The sequence below is a fragment of the Condylura cristata genome, unplaced genomic scaffold (genome assembly GCF_000260355.1).
Source record: "Condylura cristata isolate star-nosed mole 26May11 unplaced genomic scaffold, ConCri1.0 scaffold00013, whole genome shotgun sequence".
In the NCBI taxonomy this organism is placed as follows: Eukaryota; Metazoa; Chordata; class Mammalia; order Eulipotyphla; family Talpidae; genus Condylura; species Condylura cristata.
In genome coordinates, this window is record NW_004567114.1 from 1,992,302 (window position 1) to 2,017,944 (window position 25,643).

General features: G+C 41.2%; 1 protein-coding gene across 1 annotated transcript in view; it reads right to left on the reverse strand.

Annotated features, from left to right (window-relative positions):
- Window positions 1-25,643, reverse strand: part of LOC105853573 — an 86,265-nt gene that overhangs the window by 21,243 nt on the left and 39,379 nt on the right. Inside the window, exons 9-18 of the mRNA XM_012724377.1 lie at window positions 21,836-21,922; window positions 17,860-17,928; window positions 13,704-13,779; window positions 12,559-12,621; window positions 11,449-11,914; window positions 10,377-10,418; window positions 6,660-6,747; window positions 3,127-3,326; window positions 2,232-2,315; window positions 1,319-1,373 (exon numbers count right to left, since the gene is read on the reverse strand). The gene's annotated coding sequence lies outside the window, so the exon portion shown is untranslated. The remainder of the gene's footprint in view (window positions 1-1,318; window positions 1,374-2,231; window positions 2,316-3,126; window positions 3,327-6,659; window positions 6,748-10,376; window positions 10,419-11,448; window positions 11,915-12,558; window positions 12,622-13,703; window positions 13,780-17,859; window positions 17,929-21,835; window positions 21,923-25,643) is intronic.

Here is a 25,643-nt window from a genome sequence, read left to right on the forward strand (position 1 = left end):
CTTCCCTGAGGAGTAGCTGGCAAGTGCAGGCGCGTGTCTGAGGCGCGCAGGCGTTAAAGTGACTCACACACACTGGGGTGACCACGGAGGGGACACGGCATAGCCATCGGGTCACCCACGACATCTGTGTTACTGGTTCATGCTCAGCCTCTTTACATAGTTAGTTGATTGAATTACATTAAAATGGTTTTGCTGTTTCTTAACTAAGGATACTGCAAGCCAGAACAACACAGACCATGAACATCAAGCATCTCGTGGCTCTCTATGGCCCTTATGCTAAGGAATGAAAGCCAGGGGCCTTTCACAGCTTGGATCCTTCAGAAATGGGTTGTGACGATGTTTCTTTCGTTGTATCTGCTACCAACATTGCACACTCACCCACTGCTCCCGCACTTAACTGGCTATTATCTCGCTGAACTGATAATAAGTAATCAATATCTGTGATGTTCAAAAGCCCAAGGCTTAGACCCTTGCAACTCACATTTATATGGTCGTTTATATCAAAAGCAACTGACTAAATATTTCTTGTACTAGAAACTCTAGATCAGCATGGCTTATCCCTAATTCATATATCACCCGACCTCGATATTGATCCAGATTTCAACTTCTTTTCTTCATTTAACTGTAATGTCATTATCTAAATTTTTTCATTTATTTTTAATCCAGCTGACTTTTTTTTTCTATTGATAACTCCCAATTTTTCTTTATGCTTATTAAGCTAAATTACGTTTTTAATCTTTGTATCTGCTCCAGGGGTTCAAACGCTACAATGTACTTTCACACCTGCCACTAGAAGGGCCACCACACCCCTCCACGGTGTTCCACTGGGACATCTACCAGAACCTAAACTTCTGTTTCAATTAATGCATTATTTCACTGATAATAACAGACGCCCGTGAACTTTTTAAATAACTTCCACTCCCCAGCAGTGGCGTGCAGTCACTTTCCACCAGCAGAGAGTCTCGATGGCTCCAGCCAGTGAGCAGCCTGAGCACACGTATTGCCCAGGCAACACACTCGCCTCGTCTCACCTTCACTGAGCACCTAACACTATGCAGCCTGCGGAATGACTCCGCTCCAGACCCATCTCATTCACTAACCAACCTCGCTGTGTTCTATATGAAGTAATAATTAATAATTACGTGCATAATCAAAATATGGATTACTAAGTATCCCTACCAACCATATTTTAAAGATCGTATTAATTGTACTTGGAGGTCATGGGTCGTGGTCATGCAAATAATTCACTTTCTTTACAGTGCAGTGAACACCCTTTGACGAAACCATGCAATGGAAGCGAGAATATGGCTGTACTCACACCAGTCTTCACGCCCGGACACAGAGATGACCACCAAGCTGGACCACAGGACGCCCTTGGATCAACGTGAGGACAGTCGTGAGGAGTGCACAGGAGAAGGGAATTAAAAAGAACAGAAACAAGGATTGAGCCCTAATCTCCACTGGACCTCACATCTGCCTTGTGTTCAGCCCATCACTTAGGGAATTATCACCATGGGGAAATGTTAACTAAGTTCTCCTAAGTAAGCAACCTACCACTGTGTTGCCGCTGGTACAGAACATGCAAGTCACCCATCACGGTATGACCAGCGCATAAGCTCTTAGCCAATGAGCAACACGCCGCTATCACGTCCTTGCTGGTAGTAGGCTTTCAAGATGCACGAACTACTTCTCTTGCTACAGTACTATCAATAATGTTGATTGCTGGACACTGCCTCATCTTTCTTTGTATGTTTGCTTATCAACCACTGATCCAATTTAAAAGGAGAAAGAGAAGGTCCGAGTGTATCCCTGATGCCCTAGTCTATCCCTCCAGACCTCAGTCCAGCACATAACTTCCAAAAGGACAGTGGGCTAGATTTCATCTGTGTTGGACCTCAGATTCACACACGTAGTCATCGATTCCGACTCGTACGCCACCAGGGCTCATCATCGATCCAATCTGGTCCCCCTCTCCTTCAATCCTGTCTATATCAACTATTTATCGATGCATTACTAACAATCACTGCTAAGATTTTACTATCTACAGAAACCCAAGAGGAGCTTCATCAGCTGATGGAATCTTTATTATCAATATGTTTCGTTATTAATTATTACTTTTTTCATCTATGTGCTAGTCAATAGCAATAATCTGATATTATCACTGAATTACCACTGGCCTTCAACCTTTTAAAAGAACACTAGTGCTTAGACAAACTTTGACTATCACTCACATTGGTCTCTAGGGCGCCAATACTTGGATCCAGTCACAGTTTGCGACCAGGAAGGATGCTGTAGTGACCTGGAGTGAGTCCACTCTGAGGAGTACAGAACAGAGCAGATAACTTAACAATTGAGATCTTCTCTAAATCGGTCTTTGATTTCCCTGGTGAATTTACTCACAGGTGTAATTCTTTTCATGATGAATACAAACATGTAAACAAAAATACAGTGACAGGATCCTTAGAAGAAGAGGTGGCATAATAACTTCACATTTCCTAACATGCTCAGGCTTCTTCAGTTTCTGTTTATAGCATTTCTGGCCTTGTCACATATTGCCACAGTTTATAGGGCCTCAGGCTCTTTTTTACATATTTGTTTGTAAGTTCTAGTACGGACCCATTTATGTTAATAATATAGAAATTCTTGAGTCCACACTTACAAGCACGCTGTTTCTAATATCCAGCCAGAGGGGCATTTACAACAGAAGAACACATTAGAGTAGGTTATTTTTGAGATGGACCTCAGACTTCCAGACACATAGCAATCATCGTAGAAGACTCTTTGCCACAGCGGTCATCACTGGCCCAGGCGCGGTCATTCTCGGTTATAGGTCACTGCTCACCTCAGTTCCACTGGCTGACGTGATAATTCACTGATTCTCTAGCCAGAGCAAAACGAGTAGCTATAAAGCTCTAACACAAAAGTTCTAAACAAGAGCCTCGGTATCCCTGTCATTTATCGTTAGAATCATTTCACCTGACTGAATATATGTCTTTGATTAATCATCTTCCTTGTGGTAAAGGAAGATCAGTCAGCTGGTCAGTTGTCTTCTATTTCCTACTTATATATGACAGTCACACCCTAAACAACCACCCAACCGAGACTAGACCCTTGACGGTCACTCACGCTGGGAATGATGCTTCTGACCGCAGGGGCATCATGTTGCCTGACGTGGTGGGGGTGGGGACCGGCGCAGGTGTCTTCTCTGCAAAGCACAAAGCAAAGAAGAGGCAAGACTGGGGCATTTGCTGTTGCTGGTCCTCAGAGCTGCCATCACTCTCGCGGCTGTGATGTCATCGCTTAATGGTGCTTTGATTTGCATTTCTCTAAAAGGAGAAGACAAACATCTTCCCAGGTGCTGACAGCAATGAATATTAAATCCTCTCCATCTGTTTTCAAGTATGTGTTCACTTACTTTGTCATGGCTGCATTTATAATGGTACTTATACAAGTCCATGAACATAAAGAATCAGAGTAGGTCCTTGTGTGGCCCTGACATGCGTCATAGGAGGCTTCCGGGAGGAGTGGCTGCACTTCCTGTGAGCTCCCCACTGCACGTGACTCTCAAGGCGCCAGTGGTCATCGCTGGGACACTTCTGCTCATTCTCACCTATGTGTTCCATTTTGTTTTTTAACCAATTTATAAAGTCCTTAATGGTAGTAAAATAAATATCTATGTGTCAAAAGTCTCAAGTCAAGGTCATTAAATATCCCTCACACCTCTCTGTGGAGTCATTCACCTCTTTCCTGAACTATCCACACTGTGGCAAATGTAGATTCATCAACACAATGCTGCCCATCAATCCACCTCATACTCTGTCAACACTACACTTCCTATCCTTTACAAACCATGTAAATAAGAGAAGAACCTATTCCTCACTGCGGTCCCCAAGCTCTCAGACACGTGGCGTCCAAGGCGCTCTCACACAGGCCTGTGTCAGCTCAAGTACATCCCTTCTGGTGAACACAAGACAGAGCAGGCCATAACAGGACCGAGATCCTTCCCTGGGCCTCAAGGCCCAGCACTTTTAGACCACCCTTGAGGAACAGCAGAAACTGAAGTCGTGTTCTTATTTTTCTCTTCAGAAAACCAACAAATCAAAGCTGGCACTAAGACAGAATAAGAATTCTGACTGATTTATTATCTACATCACTCTCTGCCAAAGAGGTAAAACACTTAAACAATTTACATTTCGTAATGAACTTCATATTTTCAATTGAGCTTCTGGTGCCACGCCACATACATTAGGAGTGGGGATGCTACAGCCTACACGCCAGAGCTCCGTGCTATTTACTCATCGATTCTTTGCACCATTTTCTATTGTAATTCAAAATGTAAAAACAGAGAAAATGCTCTTATTTTCCTTAGTCTTTAATACTATGTCAAATCAAATTGACTCTTTGCATTTTTTATTGGACCTAAGCGTTTCAGACATATAAGGTACATCACGAGCGACTCAACACTCTCAATTGTCATCACCAGTCCATGAAGGGGTCACTTGCTTGTCATCTCCCGGCACCTAACTTCGCTGATGAATACACTAATTCACTAATGATTATTTTTTAATTGTATGATTCACAAAGCCCCAAGAACAGAGCAATAAATATTCCATGTCAACCTTTTGTATCACCTGCCACGTTGATGTATCTCACTAATTACCATCAACGCTAATAGTATTAAAAGTATAGTTAATAGTATTAGAAGTATGGGTACTTTGTACCCATGCCATATTTCTCATTCATGGTGGGGCACAGTAAAGGCTTAAAAAGCTCTCAAAGACACAAGTGATTACTCACATTAGCTTCTACGCTCAATACACAAGAGGGAACCACAGACCACACGAACACAGGAGACGCCGGAGGCATCCTAGGGGGCCCGTTCTGAGGAGGTGAGCAGAGCACAGAGCTTTAAACACTGAGATCTTCTGTACACAGGTCCCATCGTCCTCACTTCATCACCTCAGTCTTACTGGTACTTATTAATTTGCAGCATTTATGCACATATATAAATGTATGAATTCAATATAATAACGTAACCCTTAGTAAAGAGGTAATACCACTGCATTTCTTAACATGCAGTGGTTTCTTCAGGCTGGATTAATAGTATTCCTGGCCTCATATATTCACAGATTATACAGACTCAGGTTCTTTTTTACATATTTACTTGTTTAAAAGTTAGTTCTAGTATGGATCCACAATAATACAGAAGCCCTTGACTCCAACTTCACAAGAACATTCCTAGCACCTATCTGAAGTCTCGCTTGCAAGAGAGGAACCAGAGTAGGTTACTTTTGAGTTGGACCTCAGACTTCCAGACACATAGCAATCATCGTAGAAGACTCGTTTGCCACAGCGGTCATCACTGGTCCAGGCGTGACTTTCTCTTCCTCCTCACACACACTGGTTTCCACATTAACCATTGATTCAATAATAGTAACTTAATAAATAGCTAAGATTCACGAGATCCACTGAGACTTCTAGCCACTTTTTAGGGTCACTAGCTAATTGAATATGTCTCATTGATGAATCGTCCTCCCTACTGCAAAGACAGATCGATCAACACAGTGCTTCATCCATTTCCAGCTTAATCACTGGAGAGCGAATGGTCTTTTTTCTTATACTTAATCCCTATTTAACAATACCCCAACAATACCCTACCAGAAAGCCACACTAGGTTTAAGATGAGAGCATTGACTATAACTCACATTGTTTCCACACATACAGGCAAATAGCGAGATCGAGGAACATGGCACGAAAGTATGTCACTTGAATGTGTCCATTCTTTAAGGCATGGAACAAAACAGAGGACCACATCATCGTGAGAGTTTCTCCACTCACCCTGCGGTTTAAACTTCCTTACTCAATGATGGCACTATATCTTGACTTAGAACTACTAAGCCAAGAATTCTACTTGACTACTAAGTTATGAATTCTACTTTTTCTGACCAGAAACAAAGCAAACTTCCCACTGAATCAGAAGACTCTCAGTAGTTATTCACATTATCTATCATATCCATAGCCGGAGGTAACCCCCATGAGTGGTTTACTTCTAAACTGCTGCAGTGGTTCAACAGTCATTAATGTTAGCTTTTTGCTCAAGTCATTTTTCTCATAACTGGGCATCGTAGGTGAACTTCCTACCTAGTTCACCCTCTTCACCTTTACTAATTTAATATGTACCTTGATTCTTCATTTTCTTTATTATAATAAAATCACAATTCATGCATACAAAGAGCCCAGACGATATCCTTATAAAATCTTCAATCAAAATCATTTCCGACAGAAGCAATAAACCAGGTTTCTTTTTATTCTGAACCTCAGAGTTCAGACACCGTCACCACCGGGACTCACGCTTCACCAGCAGTCACCACGACCCAGGCATCCACGTTTTTCTTCCATTCTCACCACTGTATCTGCTCATAATACATTAGGGACCTGGGAAGCACAAGGCCACAGAGGCCCTGAGTTGTCCCAGTCTGTCTAGAGAAACATTGGCTATACAAAATCGCTGTCTCTCACTCATCACCCTTGAAGATTCACTTAAGGATTAATCAATACAGAGCTACATATCAAGTCCATATTTACAGATGAAGCTTGGTTGACTTTCTTGGATTGCATTTCATACTTTCCAAGTCACTGTGTGCTCAAGAGTAACTCACATGGCCTTCTATGCCCCAAAGCCGAGTCAACCAGACATCCTGTGACTGAGGGGGACTTTGATGTGAAGTCAGCTCCAGCGCGTCCAGTCTGAGGAGCAGAGAGCAAAGAAGATGCATTCAGAAAAGGTGGACCCATCCCCATTGAACCTTGCTCTTCATGAGCTCATTTATTCAGTCATTTAGATAATCACTAACTTTTATCACATATAATCTCAACAAAATGAACAAGTTGCTCTGACAAGAAACAATAAAGGTGACTATTATAAGTGTCTGTATAAATATTTCAAAAAAGAGGTAAAAAAAAGAACAAAAAAGGGAAAATGCTCAAATCAGTTATTTAGTAATAGAATCAGTTTCTATAATTTACATTAGTGATAATTAATATTAAGAATATATATACATACATATTCATAATTGCCCAACGGTACAGTGCTCTACCAATTCGTACTGGTTCACATATTTATTTAATGGTTCCATCACTGATCTACTATAGTAAAGATGCCAATTTCCTGAATCCAAAATAAAAAGAGCAAGGCCTTTGGATACTAGTGACATCTGTCCACAGGTCATTTCCAGGAGAGGGGAGAGACTAGATTTCCTTCTGGGCTGGAGCTTGGAGCTCCAGAGCGCACTGTTAGTGGTGCGGACGCGCGCAAGTCCGCTGTCATCGCAGCTATGCTTCATCTGTACTTCTTTATGAAGTAAATCACTTGTTCTCTGACAATAACGAAACAAACCTCTGAACTACAAGCAACAATCAGAACCAGAGTCCGGAACAACCTTCCTCCCTCGGGGGCCTCACGTGTTCGCGCTGCTTTGTGACTGCCCAAGATTTCACACGGCGTGAATCACCGCACAACGTCCTATAAATTCTACGTGTGTGCTCACATCATAGCCGGTGTTCACCGATGAACTTCGCACGTTTCAAATAGACTGGACCTATTCTTTAACAACACTCAAACAAGACCAGCGGCGATCACTCGTTGGTTTCAACACGCCGGTCAGACGCAGGCGCCAAGCCACGCAGAACGGCCCGGGCTGCGGGGTACACAGCAGAGGCCCAGCCTCCTGCATTCAGCTTACACAGCCGCTGGGTACTAACGTTCACAATTTACAACTGTCCCTTCTTCCTAACTGTGGGTTGACTTTTTTTTCTATGCTAGTAGGATCAAAACCCACGAACACAACAAATACCAAGTTCTTTGAATTTTACTAACATCTTGCAGCTCAGTCATTTCCAAAACACGGACTAGACTTCTGACTCCATTGGACCTCAGAGCTCCCACACGGAGTACTCATCAGCCACCATTATGCGCCTCGGCATCATGACTGGCCCAAGCGAGACGCTTCCGCACACACCTGTCCGTTCCTCCCTGACTCAGTGACTGAGAAATCAACAGCTCTGAAGTATGTGTGAACTGAAAACAATCCCCCCAGGAGCGCTGCACCTGTGTCCACACCCAGGCCTGCTGAAAGCATTTCATTCCTCATCTCCACTGTTCAGCAAATGTGTCTAATATCAACCCTATTTATTATGGCCACACGGCCCTTTTACACTATATTTAATTATCTTTAATACTATGGTTAATGTTCAAGCAAAGCACCGAAAACAAGAAAAGAACTACAGTTATTGCTCACTTTGGGCTCCAGTCTAGAGAATCGCTTGGACACAAGGAAGGTGCTCGGGTCAGCGTGGGGAAGGCCTGTGCTGAGGAGTCCGAGTCAGGAGACAGGGGAAATGGACGTCAACTTCGCTCACTGTCGTGTCTCACCTCTCAGTAAGGTGACCGTTTAGATATTCATTCCTGAGAGGTAACCTTTGCTACTAGTTCACTTCAGAAAGTGAACTGAGCCAGCACAGACACAGTGGTTGTTATTTACACTCTTTACATAACCACTAGTCAAGAAGTGAAGCCTGGAACCACATCTCTCTTAATCAGCCAGCTGTTTTTTTTACCTCTACTCAGAGGTCCTCTGGCTTCGCCAGGCATTTTCATAATTGGACAACGGCCCTCTTACTCAATGGCACCATGTTTGCGCCTCGATTCTGCCTGTATTTCCTATGTCCACTTACAACAAGAGAATCAGGACCTCTGAACAAGCCATGAACACAGTCCATGTACCCCGGCAGCGCCCGAGGCCCTTTCGCACAGAAGACACAGACAAGGTTTTCTTTTCTCTGGAGCTCAGCGTTCCCGACGTGTCGTTCGTGACCCAGGACTCACTTGGCACCAGTCACCGCCTTGACCCAAAAGGTGACCTTCTCCCTCCCTGTCATCAACATTTATTAATTGATTTACCAAGTCACTGTAATAAGACAATGAGCAGCATGAATTTCAACAAGAGCAAGGATCTCAGATAGCCCTACATCAACCTGTGCACCATCTGCCACACGGCACATCTCCTGGGAACGGCCCGCCTCATATAACAGCCCACAGACCACTGGGTCAAAGGTGGCTTATCTGCTTCTATGAAACACATCTTTTTAAAACATGGGCAACGCTTTTTTAGAGATAAACTAAAAGAGGAGCTGCAGCTATTGCTCACACGGTGCCCTGGCAGGACAGTGAGAGCCCACAGATCCCCTGGCGGGGAGCTGAAATCAGCTCAGGCGTGTCCCCTCCGCTGACTGTAAAGCGAGGTGGTGATTTGTAAACTTAAGACATTCTCTTCAATCCATTCTGCTTTCCTCAATCATTATTAACTTTTCTTAATATTTACCTATTTTTCTCTTAACAAAATGAACCTCTTCATCCATAACTCTGATCTATAACAATTACGATTATCTAGAAGCTCCTGGCACAGAGGTAACATGCATTTATTTCTTAACAGCCTTCAGTGATTTTAATTAACATTATCGGTTTGGGGCATCTCCAGTGGTACAGGGGTTAAGCGTCCGTGCTATCAAGCCAGCCACTGCAGCCTGAGTTCGATCCCCGGCCAGGGTGTGACCCACACAGTTCTGCAGACCCCTCCTGCCTCCCCTGCTCCTTAGCAGTGGGCTTCAGTACATCCGCCTGTTCTGCTCCCCACTGTCTGGGGTGACTCCTCTCACCCCCTGCACCTCTGGCCTGTGCCTCAGTTCTTGTGTGCATAAATAAAATAAATATATAAAAATTAATGTTGTAAAATCCCCTTCCTTACCTCACACAGTCTATCAATGCTTCACCCTTCATAATTATTGATTTCTGTATTTGTTTCTGCTTCTAGCATGAGTACATGCCAGAAAACTGAAATTAAAGCCAAGTATTCATCGTAACAGTGCATGATCTTTAAATACACCTAACATTAGGGTCATTTCCAGGAGGGGTGGACTAGATTTCTCACTGGTGGACTTCAGGGCTGCAGACGCCTCTTTCAAGAACGGGTTGCATTATTTCCTAGATAGATTAAACGATGCACACTTCATTTAACTCCACTTTACTCCTTGAATGTGACTAAACTGTGACCTTATAGAGCGAAGTTTAAATCAACTGTGACCAAAATTAAAATTGAATATCACATTTTACATTAATAAGTTAATTAATTGAATAATTAAGTGTGAAAACGAATAAAATGGCCTTGTTTTTCTCCATAATTGACCACAGATGTGCTGAATTGACCTACATGGCACCTTCCTTCATTTTATTTGTGTATGTAGTCATTTACTCTGTTCCAGTAACAGAGCTAACACCCATGACAAACCACCAACCCAGAAGCAATTACTTTGTTACTTACAGAAGTTTCTACACTCCTTAATTGAATCAATGTGCATCCGTTCTGCGAAGTCAAAGCGAATATAAACAATAGATCAGAGCAGCAGGTTCAAATTTTTTAAATCGTGTTCAAGTCAATAACATCTTATTAGGAAGACCTCGGTGCCTGCTGTATATTAAAATTTTGAGTGGCATCTCAATTGCCCAATTGATTGATTGTTTGATTGAAGTGTTCAATTAAACTGGTGTAATAAATACAGAACACAGCGAGAACTATGGCGGTTCCACATGTCTGTTTACATGCTCCCTGCCTAGGTGAGGTCTAGATTTTTCTAAGTGCATCTTGCTGGGAAAGAATTAGGTTAATGTGCAGCCTGAAATCAGCACATTTTCTTCAACTAGCCACATTTGTCCTACTTTTATATAGAGAGACAGTTACACACAGAGTTATCTGTCTTTCATTTTTAAAAGTTATTGCACCAAGTCAGAAAGAAAAATCCTTCCTAAATACATTCTCCATCCCCAAAATGGAGGGACCCCCAGGCCTGTTTTCTTTATCTGGAGAACAGCTGTGCTGACCAGGATTAATTGCACTGTTTTGCCTTCTTTCAAATCACAATTCATATTAAGTTATTCTTTTACACGTTTACAATAATGTTATTGGCTATTCATGATTCCTCAGAAACAGGACAATGTTAATGCCTGTCCAGATGTTAATGAGGCACAGATGAAGAGATAATTTGTTCTCATTTTTTATTAGAAAACAGTGAATAATGCAATTTTACTTCAATAACAAATTTTTTGAAAGTGGAGATCATCACGTTAATCGTAACTGGTCATATGACATGTTCTCAGCAGAGGTTCATCTGTAAACCCTCTCAATTACGTAGTTATTTAATCAATAATTTAATTTAAGAAAATGTTTTGCCCTTTGCTTAACAAAACAAAAAACCAACCGTCAAACCCAGAAAAACAACACAGGCGCCTATATTCATTTATCTTAATGCTCTTTAACCAAAAGGGTCAACTTTAATCAATTTATTTTACTGGAACTTAGTGCTTCAGAAATGTATTAATAGCGATTTTCAGATTACCTATATTACGTTACATACTCTCATGTCGGGGCCAGGAGTGACCTATCTTGTCTTCGTTCATTTATACATTTCTTTCTTTATTCATGCGTTGACTTACTGAAAATAACACAAAACTCAATACTCAGAAGCCGAGAACAAACTCCCGAATATTTTCAACTCTGCAGTAAGCTCAGTTTCCAGTGAGGGAGCAGACAGGAATTCTTGTGTGACGGACCTCAGAGTTACAGGGTTTAATCAAAATCCTTGATTTCAGACACCCCAGGGTACTCATCATCGATCCAGACGAAGCGTCTCTCTCTTCTCTCTATATCTGCTCATTGGCACGCTCAGGGACCCGCTGCGAGTTGGAGTTGGATCCGTCTCCAAAGCCAAAGGACCAAGCAGCACGTTGGTTCTGCCGAGATGTGCCCAAGACTCCTTCGCCATATACCTGGACTCTCCTCAACTGGCCAGACTGGGCAGTGGCCTTCAATGGATTAGGGTCAGTGACCACCCGGCATCCTAGCCGCCCCCCCCCCCGGAACACAGCAGCGCTCCCTCTTGGCAAGGGGCTGTCCACTGGCACGCTGCTGACCGCAGGAAGGGTTACTGCCACACGTGGACACGGTGACTACTGTAGGGACATGTCCAGCGAGGACCTGAACTTAAACTCACGAACTGTAATTCTTTATTTTTATTAATTATTCATTATCTATCATGAGATAAGCAATGATCTCTAAGTATCAGTGAATTCCATAAGTACCATTATGCATTTCATTATAATGAAGAGTTAACAATGAAGTCGGCACCAGTGGGCAGGGGTCATCACTGGGACAGGGCAGCCTAAGGTTTGGTTCATGGAGAAGTATTTCAGTGAAGCAAGCGGTGTAATGCAGTATAGAAGTAAGATGGTTATTCATCAGCTCTGAGAGGAATAAGATGGTTTCCGCTTCCTTTTTAACCACAACTGCACTGAGTCGGGTCAGCTCTCGTCTGTTTCATAACTTATCCACCTCATTGGTCTATATGATGAGTAGCATGTAATGTAATCTAGTGACTGGTAAGGAGACAGCCAACCCCAAGTGACAAGATCTTTTCAAAATTATTTACTTTGGCCATTCGGCTCCTTACCTACGAAGGTAACTCCACGATCTTCACCAGCAGAGATGGATTCAATCAGTGATGGCCTTCATTCTGTGGAGGCAAATGCAGAATTCAAAACAAAGAACAACCGGCAACTAGACTGATTTAAAGGACATAGTTTGTGCAGTACTGAGTGAATCATAAAGTTAACTGGGTCCTATTTTCCATTGTGCCTAGAACAGTAGCCCTTTTTATTTCTTGACTCAACTATTAATTTCAAATGATAAAATGAGCACTTGAACTTATCTCTCAGTGTGTATACCAATGATAAAAATACCTAGCATGTTCTGAGCTTTGGCTAATAGTTGATGTCCATAGAGTTTGAAAAGGGAGACCAATCTTAAGTAAAGGACCTCAGAGTTAAAGATGGCATTAATCAAGATTTTTGATTCAGACACCCTCCAATCTCATCATCGGTCCGGTCTCGACTATTTCTCCTTAACTGTGAGCCTTCATTTTCTCATGAATCATAAACTCCCAAAAATAGGAGCCTTGATTTAACCATAATTTGCCTTTAAACTCATTTTCACAGAACTTTTGGAATAGACAGATCTCAGAATAAACTTTACTTTCTACCCAAAACGGGTTCGTCATTAGGCCATGTTCAATTAGCTCATGGATTTCAAACATGGCATAATGAACAAACAAATCAAAATGGCATCCTACGTTCAAACCCCAGTTGTATGTTCTACCTTCTTCTAAAAACCAATATGGGACCACTGAAGTGACCTACGGTGGAGAAATAACAGAGAAGCAACTACTTCTGAAGAGTAACTGAATGCCTTCCATCTTACTTAAAAGGGACCCTCAGTTTTGGTGAAGCAAGTTACTTCTGTTCCTTGACACACAGCTCTTTCTCATTATTGGCCCAGACCTTTTAATTGAACCAACAGAAGAAACCTACAGCTATTATTAATGTCTGCTAGATCCCCTGTCAAACAGCAATAAAGCCAGACAGCTTTTCAATAAGGAAACCTTCCACAAAATAGGATGAAGTTAAGCTCGTGCTTTAAAACAGAATACTTGGTGTTCCTGGGTTTATTTTTGGGATGGAGCTAGTCGGGGGCGCTACTGAACTACTTCAGTGACAATACATGAACCAGCCAAACTAACCAAGACGAGACACTACTTACGTTGTTTCTTCTGGACGGAAGTAACAGTTACGGTCCTCAAGAGCCAAGGCTGGACAATGACTGCCCACTGGCATGTCTTCATTCAAGAAGTAAAGGTAGATTTAAAAAAAAAGAAAAGTATACATTTAGACTTTTAAGTAGATGTCCTGTTACCAGAGCCATAAACATTGGTTTGTGTGCATTTTCATTATCAATTCACCTGACCGCTCAATGTTCAGAAGGACTAAGATAATGAAGACCTTTTAATTGAACCAACAGAAGATCTACAGCTATTAATAATACCTGCTAGATACACTTGCCAAGCAGCAATAAAGCCAGACAGCTTTTCAATAAGGAAACCTTTTACAAAGTAGGATGAATTTAAACTCTTACTTTACAGCAGAATCTGGTCAATACTACACTGTACTTTATTACAAGTATTTATTGATGAATTAATTTATTTGTGGATTTAATGCTCTGGAGATCATTTCATTATCTCATTTTTTCCTAAACAAAACACTAAATAGTAGAGCCTTCTGCTACCCAAAACTAAATAATTGTCCATGTGACTTGCTGGCCTGACACTAAGTTCATAGACCTGAATGCAGAAGTGGAAACTCTCTCACCAGCATGACCCGACATGGTGCTGACCGGACAGGACAGAAAGTGTGATTCGCACTAGTGAAGAATTGAACTTTTTAGGCCCCATTAACTTGAGCTAAGTGTTAATGCCAAGGTGTGGTTGTAGACTGGGGCTACATGATCCTTCTTAAGGAAGAAGGTCTGGATCTGTTTTACTGAAGTCGCTACTGAAGGGTAGCACAGGATGGCACACTTTTGCCCTGGCCCACACGCTCCACAGCACGCCTTTCAATCATGGCTGAGGTGTTCAGTCAGCTTTTACTCAACTTAATAGCACAAGCACTAGTGAACCCTGAAAACTGCTCGTGAATGTTTAGTGACACTAACAGCTACCCAGTCACTAATCCCTTTAAAAGGCCACTCATAAAATTCTCTTACATTTTTCTATTTGGATAAAAATCATTTAACATGAGGATTCGTAATTAACCTACTCAACATTTTCAGTATTCATAAGATCTGCTCCAAACTCAATCATTTGCATTTTATTTTTTGGTTCACTTCTCATTTACTAAAATTTTATTTGTTCATCGTGATTTGTTATATTATCATTTAATGTATTTATTATATTGAGTATTTATGAAGCAATTACATAAATATTTGTTTCTTCTCACAAGGGGGCAAGCAACCTGAACTCACCACCTACCCAGCTCAACACTAAAGTTCACGTTGACCTATTGCTATCTTCCCAAATGAAAGTCAGACTTAGAAACATGTCTGCACTCAGAATTTCACAAACGCAGTGAGAGCAGTCTTACCCTTGGGGTCCTTCCACCATAGGGTAGGCATCGCCTTCCTGACCACTTACACTTCCTTCATGCATTGGTGGCTCATCCTAATACAACGCACATTGAGAACAAGAGATCAAGGATCTAACCTGTGAACAGTTCTAACTTCTTCTACAAGCAACTAACTAACTTCTCATAGATTCAATGGGCCTCAGACGGGATCTGATCAATGCATTTCATTCAGATGCCCCCCACGCACCCATCACGGAGCCAGACTTACTGTTCTGGGCCTCGCTTGATAGATTGCTTCGAGCTTATTCCTTGACTCACCCTAATAATTCAATCCATGCATAACACTTAGGAAAATAAGAGCCAGATTCTGGAGGGTATATCTGAAATTTCACTTCTCACAAAGCTAGCTCTTTTCATACAATGCAACCGAGCATTGCAAATATGAATGACTCCATTTCCTTGCAACATATCAGTTCCTGTTAGTCATCGGTTCACACTTGAACCACTTTCCTTGAACACCCATAGTTTGAAGACGGTACAACGAACTACCATGTTGTAGCACAACCAATGAAAAGTAGCATTTCCCATTTTCTTTATCCTCCCCTCAATGAACTCATAGTCTAGAACAATAACTGAAGACAATGTTTAAGTCCACTGTGGTATAAAAGTTAGTGGGATATTAAAATGTTCCCAGAATGACTGACATATACTTGATCTTATTGTCTTAAAGAGCTCAGTCAGGATGAATGGATTGACCACGTGAATGATGGCTTCAACTGGTTATGTCTAGAATGAGTCACGACTGCCCAGACCAACCCCCGAACAACCGGATTTTGATGATCACTTATGGTGATCTCTTGTCTCTCTACATGAAGAAGAAAAAGGCCAGATCTTCACCACGAAATAATAACAAAATCTGGTACTGTCCATTCTGAGAAGGAAAAAGCCACTCAGACTCCATTTAGTATCTCCAATGAAACATAGCTTTGCCATCATCAATCAGTCAAATCCTACTCTCATCATTAAGAGAGAGCTCTACTTTCTACTGATTAATCTGTACCGTTTTCAGTTGAAATAATGGAATGAAAGCTACTGAAGCTAGCAGCCAGCAGGAGGAATCGCCACGTGTCTTGGTATCCACGTCAGGCCATGCCAAGGCCATCTTTTGTGTGGAAATATGACTGCAGACGATGGTCCAGGGTGGTCAATCCACAGCAAATCTTGCCAATGGTGCACAGCTAACTACTGTGTATATTTACTAATTCACAAACTCGTTGATTGAATGACTTGTGAGCTAATGAGACCACTTCTTCATTTTTTGGAGAATTCTAAAAAATTTGTACAATAACTGAAACTTCTATTGTTTTTTCCTTTTTTTTTTTTCAATTGCAGGAACCTTGGCTCACAACACGGTATTGGCTTTGACTCCCAAGTGTCCAGCTACACCGGAAAGCCAGAGCTGTGTGCCCAGGGACAGCTATACAGTAAAATGTGGCGATCATGGTATGTATGCCCAAATGCATGTTTCCCGGTGATGCAGCGTTCACTGCCATTTTAGAGAAACTGATTTGTGAAAAATAAACATCCACTCACTTCAATTGAGTCCCATCTCTGAGCAGTGCCCTGAGAATGTCTGCACTGGCCTTTATATCATGACCCACACCAATGGCAAACAGGTCTCTTTAGTGCTTATTTGCTCACATAACACTGCAAAGCTCTCTCGTATAAAATGATCACACCATTGCTCTGTGCACTCCCTCTCAACCTCAGCTTCTCAATCAGTGATGCATCTGCACGCATTTCCTTGGCCTCAGCACAAAGCAGAAACATGGATGCTCATGGAAGCATGGCCCAGGGTGCCTTACCACAGCTGTAAGCACCTCAGCTACCCCAGCGGGACCCAGTTAACTAAGTGACTGGCACTAAGATCTCCACATTGATTGAATCATGGTCTGTGTTTCATCACCTGTCTTAAGAGCAAAATGCGAAATTTCTCAATCTTCCTTTGCTCACCTATTCTCCTACTTGTAGCTAATTTTATTATTTTTATGCAATTCCTACCCCAAGTTACAAAAACCCAAGAAAAAGGTCCTGTGGACCACTTTCCCACAAAAAGAATAATCAGGGGTCTCTGGCATGGTCCTCAGAGGTGGGGTGGGGCTCATCAGAATCCTTGTTTCAGCAACCCCATGACACTCGCCCCTTGCTCCACGTTCGGGCTCACAGTGTGGAGGTAGAAACACCAGACCCCAGAAACACGATTCTGGCCTGTCGTTCCTATGCCATGAAGTGCACAAACCCCATGTCAACTCTTAGCTGTGGGGGTAGGCCCCTGGGAATGCACAGCACCCCGGCTTTGGACCAAGCCACATGCAGCCGCACTGCCTGCATGGCCCACTCTACTTAATTCACCGACATGTCAACAGTGGTTCAATGAAAAGTAATGAAATCACCCCTTCTGTCACCCCTGCGTGCCCCAGGTGTTATCGGCCAACTCTAGCCCTCTTGGAGCGCTTAATTAAAATGTGCTAGAAAATAAAGAATAATTTTAAACTGTTCAGAGCATAAGTAAAACCATTCCTATCCTCTTTCCAAATGACCTGTGACTTGATTAAATGCAATACTTGGGGTATTGAGCACCCCACCATCACTGTCCATACTCCATTGGAGTATTTCGTTAATTCAAGGACATAGGACGCACATCCAAAACAGTGTGGTTCAATGGTTACTTATAAATTCTCCAGAGAGCACCTGGAGAACAGACTGTCCAAAGCATATGAACTAAGGGACTTACTTACATTATTCTTTCTGCTCTTGCTCATAACGATTCTGCATTAAATGATTAGATCAGTTGTCCCGTGTTCACTCTGGAGAGGAAAAAGCAGATAGAGATTAAATTTCAATTTTCCAGTGCTTGCTCATCAGGCAGAACTAGATAGCAATAATCCTTGGCTCAAAAGTACAACTTTTTATTAATCCTACTTAAAATTCTTACTTAAAAATAATAATCATTTATAGAGGTTTGAATCTATAATCCCTGGAGGAGATACAAAAATGGAGACCTACTTCACTGCCACAAAAATAAAATAATAAGAATATAATAAACACAATAAGTCTAACACCTAATCCAAGAATAAGATCTATAGTGATTATAAATATTCACCTATAGAAACATCTATAGCTGGTTTATAATGTATGCTTATTTAATGTATTACTGACCAATCCAAATACTTCCCCTGCTTTTAATAATAAAAAAAAAACTCAGCAAATTATAAAAACTCAAAATGTATCCTCAATTATGGATAATAATGTGTTTCATACAAAAAAAAAAAAAATAGGCTCAACCTGTCCGTTCTACTGGAGAATCGCGTCAATCCCGACAGCGCTTGTCCCCCCGAGCCGTTGTTCCATGCCTAGACCTCTCTGCCGTTTACCTACACACCCTTTATTTATTCAGACATTGCTTCACTTGTAAAGAACATAATCCACATACACGAAGCACAGAAGCCCAGGAGCAAGTTTATTGAATTTTCCTAACTTGTATGATTAACAATTCTCTACAGAGAACGTTGCCAGTTTCCGCCCCGTGTCAGGCCTCAGACACCTGAGGGCTGGATGGGACGTGTTGACCCAGACACCTCCACCCCCACTCCCTATCGATCACTTTCGCCTTCCTGAGCTCATTCACGTATTCATGCATCTACTCATGCATCATAACCACACAATCGATCACCTTTAAGACACACAACTGGGAACAAAAAGCCCTAAGTAGAACCAAAGGTCCTCCCTGCCCCTGCTCAGGGGGCAAACCTGGTGATTTTTCACAGCTGAACCTGTTTTCCAAGTCAGTCTTCATGAGCCCCAACTGACGCTTGACTTCCACCTGTTCTTTCCGATGGATGTCACACAGATCAGAGTGGGTGTCACCGACAACCGACGACAGGCCTGCCCTCCTAGCCTGCAACTGGAAACACGGACACCTGTCTGTCATCCCCCAAGACCCTCCCGTCTTGAGTTAACAACTTTGACCTTTACATTGAAGAAAGGCGTTAAGCGAATGAGCATAAAACAGGAAGTGACCTGCTTTGAAAATATATGACCTGGCCTTTGGTGCGCGAGGTGACCCACCGTCGATCTGGGCTAGTGGGGGCGGCCTGAAGATTATGACTACTCAACCACTTTATTAAAACAATCAGTGGAGATATTCACTTACAGCCGCTCATACACTCCGTCACCCCAGAAGTCACGGCCACGGTCTTCACAATTAGTGCAAGATTCAATCAGCGTGTTACACGGGGCGTACAAAGGGGCAGAAGCTTACATTTAAAAACACCGACAATACAGTTTCTTCTCAGCGCTGACCTCTGTGGAGCCCCAGGGCAGTCATAACCCTACTTCACGGGACATCCTGGTCATTCCCCAAGAATCACACTTTTCTTTACTTAGAATACACTGACTTGAATATGACTGGAATCACTGCTCTACATGAAATAAAAACCGTAACAGAAGTAGCTGGCTCAAGTTGCTGCTTCGGAAGCAGAGCACATGAGAAAAATGAGAGTCCATCTCTCTTTATTGGACTATTTGTGCAAACCTGGACATATTAAATTTGTTCATGGTACAATCTCATCCACCCGCACCATATGCACTTCTGCGCTTCAGTCACTGATTTATTTTATTATTCTGGGAATAATAATACCATGTCCTCATTTTTCCAAGAAACCTCAAAATGGATAAACATTAACCTGGAACCAAATTACTGTACTTAGAAATGTCCAGGTGCACCTTTCAAAACACAGAAGAGTCTAGAATTTTTCACAGAGTATTTGTTGTTGCTGGAAAACAAGATGAATCAGTCTTCTCTACATGGAAATATGTGTTCCTAATTGGCCCGGGGTGGGCTGACTTTTAAAAAGTACACTCAGATATAAAGTTATACCTTGTTTGTCTTATATAAAAATTTCAATATACACTGAATGATACAAAAATTTTAGTGTACACTGAACAAGAACTCTGGGCAAAATCTTTGTCCATACTCATTATTGTCCACAACAGATTTATTTCTTTTTATGGTTTTAATAAGAATTAGCTTTTAAAAATACTGGATGTAAACATTCTCATCAGGTTTCTTTCAAAAACCTCAAAAGTACATCTAACACATAGTCCAGCAATTCCAGACCTAGTCACTTATCCAAAGGTGGCAGAAACACTAATTCACATGGACACACACACTCCTGAGTCCACTGTGACACTATTTACAGTAGCCAAGCTATGGAAGCAATCCAAATGCTAAACAGAGGATAAAGAATATGTGGTGTGTACATGTACACACACTGGAATACTACTCAGTGGTAAAAAAGGAAAAAGATTAAATCCTGCCATTTGCAACAACATGGATGGAACTGGATGGTATCTACTAAGCAAAATAAGTCAAAAGGAGAAAGACAGGCATGAGATTATTTTAATTCTGTGTCAAATATAAAACAACAAACCAACGGAACAGCCAACAACAAACAAAAATAATCCCTTGAAATCTGCTTGCGAGAATGAGGCTCCCCAGAGGGGAGGGCGAGTAGGCGCGTGCATGCACAAGGGAGGGAGCCCGCTGGTGGGAGACAGAGGTGTGGTGTGCTAACACACTTTACTCCTAAAACATACACAGCACTGTAAACCAGTGGCACCTCAATAAACCCAATAGAACAAGCAAAATACATGCTCATCGTCAGCCTCTATGGAGCTCTGGGTTATACGGCTACTGAGCAGACTGTTTATAGGAGTAAGGTGTTTCATTTCCTTCATAAAACAGTGAAACGGCCTCCACCAACACAGCAACGAAACTGTAGACCGTGGTGTGGACATGACCATACACCCCTGCCAGAGGGGTAGGAACCCTGACTAGGAATTTATTGGGATTTTTAATCTCCGTCAGATTTTAATTTTAACCCACATCTCATTATATTCCTTAAAAAAGGTGCATGATTTCTCCTCCTCTTTTATTCATTCATTGATGCACTTTCAAACGGTGGGCTGATTACATAATAAAAATATAATTCTGCTCAAGAACGCAAAAGCACAAATGAGCAGAGCACAGGCTCATCCCCACAGCGGGAACAACTGTGTCTCCTGAAAGCGGGCCTCAGAGTGGCATATGGGTTTAATCAAAACTCCGGTTTCAGATACCCCATGGTGCTCATCATCGGTCCAGGTGCACTTGTCTTCCCTATGTCTTCATTTATTCGTCTAGTCCCTGCTCCAGGAATCAATACGATCATGAAATTCCGGGACCGAGATCTTCCTGCCAGTGGCAGGCAGACTAGATCCCCTCTGGCAATGGACCTCAGAGAACATGTGTGGGTGGTCAATGGCCGCGTCTCCCAGCGAAGCCTCATTCGCCACTGGTCCTCCTGTGGCTTTTCTTACTGAAGGTGCTCAGGGTGTAGTCAGCTGAATAGAAGGTGAGGAAGCCAACATCTTTAGTGGTAGCTTGTCCCACCGCCTTGCAGGGCCGCACGGTCAGCCTGGACGCTGCCAAGCTGGGAACGCTTGCCTTGGGAAAGTTCCTGGACATGAGTGAGATGACCACTCTGTGTTTTTAAATGATGTCAGTTGTGTCAAATTAGACCGAATATCAGTTTGAGTTATGACGTACTCCCATCACTGGTCCACATGCGGGCATTTCTTTTTCTCATGCAGACACTGATTTTTGTCAAGGACCACTAAAAACTCCAGAACAAAACCTCCCAGCCCAGGAAGGGAACTTGAAGTCTTACTTACATTTGTCTCTGTTCTTTACCCACAGAGCTAATTGTGACGATTTTTTTTTTCTTAGAAAATGAATGAGCCCACAGTCCTATGGTCATTCTGCAGAGGAAAGAGCAGAATTAACCTAGATTGGTACTGTACGTTAGGAGATAGAATAAACTGGATAGAAGTTAACTGGCAATAAAAAGAACCTCGGTCCTTTTCCATCTGTCCGATGTTTTACTTGTACTTTTAAATAATATGATAGCCACTGTTGAATCTACCACTAAAGATAAAAATAATGTCTATTAAATATATTTTCATGTTTTGACAGTTTTAACTGAATAACTAATTTTTTTAGTTTATTTTATAACAGTTTATTTTTACATCATTTTGTACATTTTTTTCCCATCTCAATTGTAATCCCCGCGGGTTTCCCATCACCAAGTCACCCCTGTGCCATCACCATAATCCCGTGCACTTCCCTCCCTCCGCCCCTGTTTTTGTCACACCATTCCCCATCCACCCCCGCAAAATGTCTCTGGTATATGGTTGTTCATTATTTTTGTTATTTTCTTGCCTGGGCCATTATACTCCTGCTATGAGCGAAACCATCCGGTATTTTTCTTTCTCTTTCTGGCTTATCTCACTAAGCATGATCTTTTCCAGCTCCATCCAAGTTGCTGCAAAAGACATGTGTTTCTCTTTTTTGGTTGCTGAGTAATATTCCATTGTATATATGCACCACATCTTTTTTATCCAGTCATCTACTTTTGGGCATTTGGGCTGCTTCCATGTTTTTCCAACTGTAAATAAAGCAGCAGTAAACATGCGGGTGCAGGTATCTTTTTCAATCAGTGTTTTTGTGTCTTTTGGGTAGATGCCTCAGAGTGGGATTGCTGGGTCGTAGGGAAGCTCCATGTTGAGCAGTTTGAGGGACCTCCAAATAGAATAACTAATTTTTTAATGGATCTTTCTTTGACAGGATGGGCATTTAATCCCATTCTCAATGATGATTCAAAGTTGATCCTATATTTTCATTTATCCATTCAAAAACTTGTTAATTTAATGTTTAGTTTCATTTGTTTAATTTATTTGACCATATGTTCACTAATAAAGAAAGTTCAATGGTAAAGCAGCCAGCAATCCAATAAAAACACCACTGGGTCAATTACATGCACCTTATCAGAAACGGGAGCAAACTAGGAAATTCTCTTCCTATAAATATCAAGAGTGAAAACCCAAACTAATATCTATCATTGTCTCATTAGACATGGCCCTCCCTGATCAGTGCTTCGTCTTATCTTAAATAATTAGGACAGGACTTTACTTACTCACTCAATGATAGCGATATATCAATGTCTGTGAATGTTGAAGACACTAGAAATAAGTCCTGAGAAAAACTAAATAATCCTGACCAATCTGTTAGTCATACAAATAGCTGACCAGGTCTTTCTGAGCTCTTAATAACCTTTAACGAACACAGTCAGACAACCCTAACATCTTCCATATGACATGTTGTCAACATATGTCCGTGACTGCTTCTCAGCCCATGAGATATGCATTTGATCAATTATGATCCCATCATTAAGTGTTTCACTTTTCCTTTCAAAAATAGATACAGCAAAAGCAAAGCTTGGGGGCAGCACTGAGCACACAGCCTGGGAACGAAGACCTGGGTAGGTCTGTTGACAGGTGGCTGAGGAAACACATGTACAGCCAAATGTTACTCAGCCTCAAGAATGGGGATCAGATCATTTGCAGCCCTGTGGATTAACCTAGAGGACATTACATTAAATGATGAGAGAGACATGGAAAAAAAAACTGCATGACCTCACGTATATGTGGAATCCTAAAAAATCAAATTCACAAGAGAGAGAAGAAAAGTAGTTGCCAGAGTGGGGAGATGGTGGGAGCAGGCAGGTGTTGCCAACAGCACAAAGATCCACTTAATGCGGGTCGTGTAAAGCTAAGACCTGCAGTACAGAATCAAGACTAGCGTCGATAATACATCACACCCTAGAGATTTGCCAAGAAAGGTGATTTGGGGCACTTATTCCAAAGACAAAGTAAAAACTTGGTAACTATGTCAGAGTATGGATGTGTTAATCAGCTTGAGTGTAGTAATCACTTCACTATAGATACCATGTTGTTGCCTTAGATGCATACAATTTTTATTTGAAGAAAAGAAAAAAGATCTAAAAATCATTAATCTAAGTTAACTGTCAAAGATAGGCATCACCTGAATATACATTTGTAGAAGTTTAAACCTATAATCCCAAAAACAAATACATGATGCAAGCCCCCTTACCTCAATAAACATAATTTGGAAATAAAGAACTGAATTAATGCTATGAATTATTTAATTTTCAAATCCTATGATTTGAAAATTTTAAGAACAAAAAAAGAAGAAATTTGAGAGTTGGTTAACAAATAAACTCATGAAAGTATCTTCAGTAAAGTTTACTGATTTAAAAAAAATACAAAGAAAGAGGAATAGAAATAATAAAAATTAAAGAAACAATCAGTGACACTGAAAACAGGAAATAATCAAGAAAATAAGTGAAACCCAAAGTTTATTCTTTGAAAAGATAACAAAATCAATAAGCTTGTAGTCAAGCTAAGAAAAAAGAGAGAAAGCACAGTTTACTAATAAGAAGTGAAAGTAATCTTCTTCCATTGAAGATGCCATAAGCAATATAAAGAGAATCAAGGAACACTATGAACAAATTTGATAACCAAGATGAAATGAACCAATTCTTAAAAGACACAAATTGCCGAAACTCATACAAGAAAGAAATAACATGAGTGAAATTGATTCAATGATTAATAACTTCCAAACAGAAATGCCAGGTCCAGGTGGATTCACAGGTGAAAGCTATGAAATATTTAAGGAAGAAATTATACTAATTCTCTACAATCTCTTTCAGAAGATGGAAGCAGCAGAATTATTTCCTAACTCTTCTGAAAGTCCAGAATTACCCTAATACTGAGATCAGACAAAGATATGACATGGAAAGAAAATGATAGAATGCAGATCTCATGAACAAAAAGTAAACATCTTCAACAAAATATAAGTCAAATCCAATAATATATAAAAAATACACTGTGCCCCACTGGAATTTGCCCCAAGCATGCAAGGCTGGTTCAACACTAAAACGTAAACCATCAGATGAAAGAAGAAAGGAGGAAATTCACACGATCACATCAGTATCGATACAGAAAAAGCAGATGAAAATAAAATACCCATTCATATAAAAACTCTCAGTAGTGAGAGGTTTCTCAATGACATTAATTTCCTCAACTTGTGAAGAATATCTACAAAACCCTAAAGCTTTCTAACATCCTACACAATGTACAAAACCCTAAAGTTTCCTAACAGCCCACATAATGATGAAAAATTAGAAGTTTTCCCATGAAAATCAGGAAAAAGCCCAGGTGTTTCCTCTCACCTCTATTTCTTCTGAACATTATACTTGAAATTAGAACTAAAGCAATAAGGAAAATATTTTCTTTTAAAAAATAAATAAAGGGTAATTTTTTGTGAGAAATGAATCTGTCTTTGTTTACAGACTGCGGGGACATCTATACAGAAAATGCAAAAAAAAATTGACAAAAATATACTAATGGAATTAATAAACAACTATAACAAGGTTGAAGAGTTTTACATGAATTTATAAAAGTCAACTTCTGTATATTATCAATGAACAAGTAGAATCTGAAATTAAAAACAGAATACCGGCCCTCCCTGGTGGCGCAGCGGGTTAAAGCACAGCACTGAGAAGCTAAAGCTACTTCAGCATGAGTTCGATTCCCGCCTGCCCCGGAGGTGACCACATGG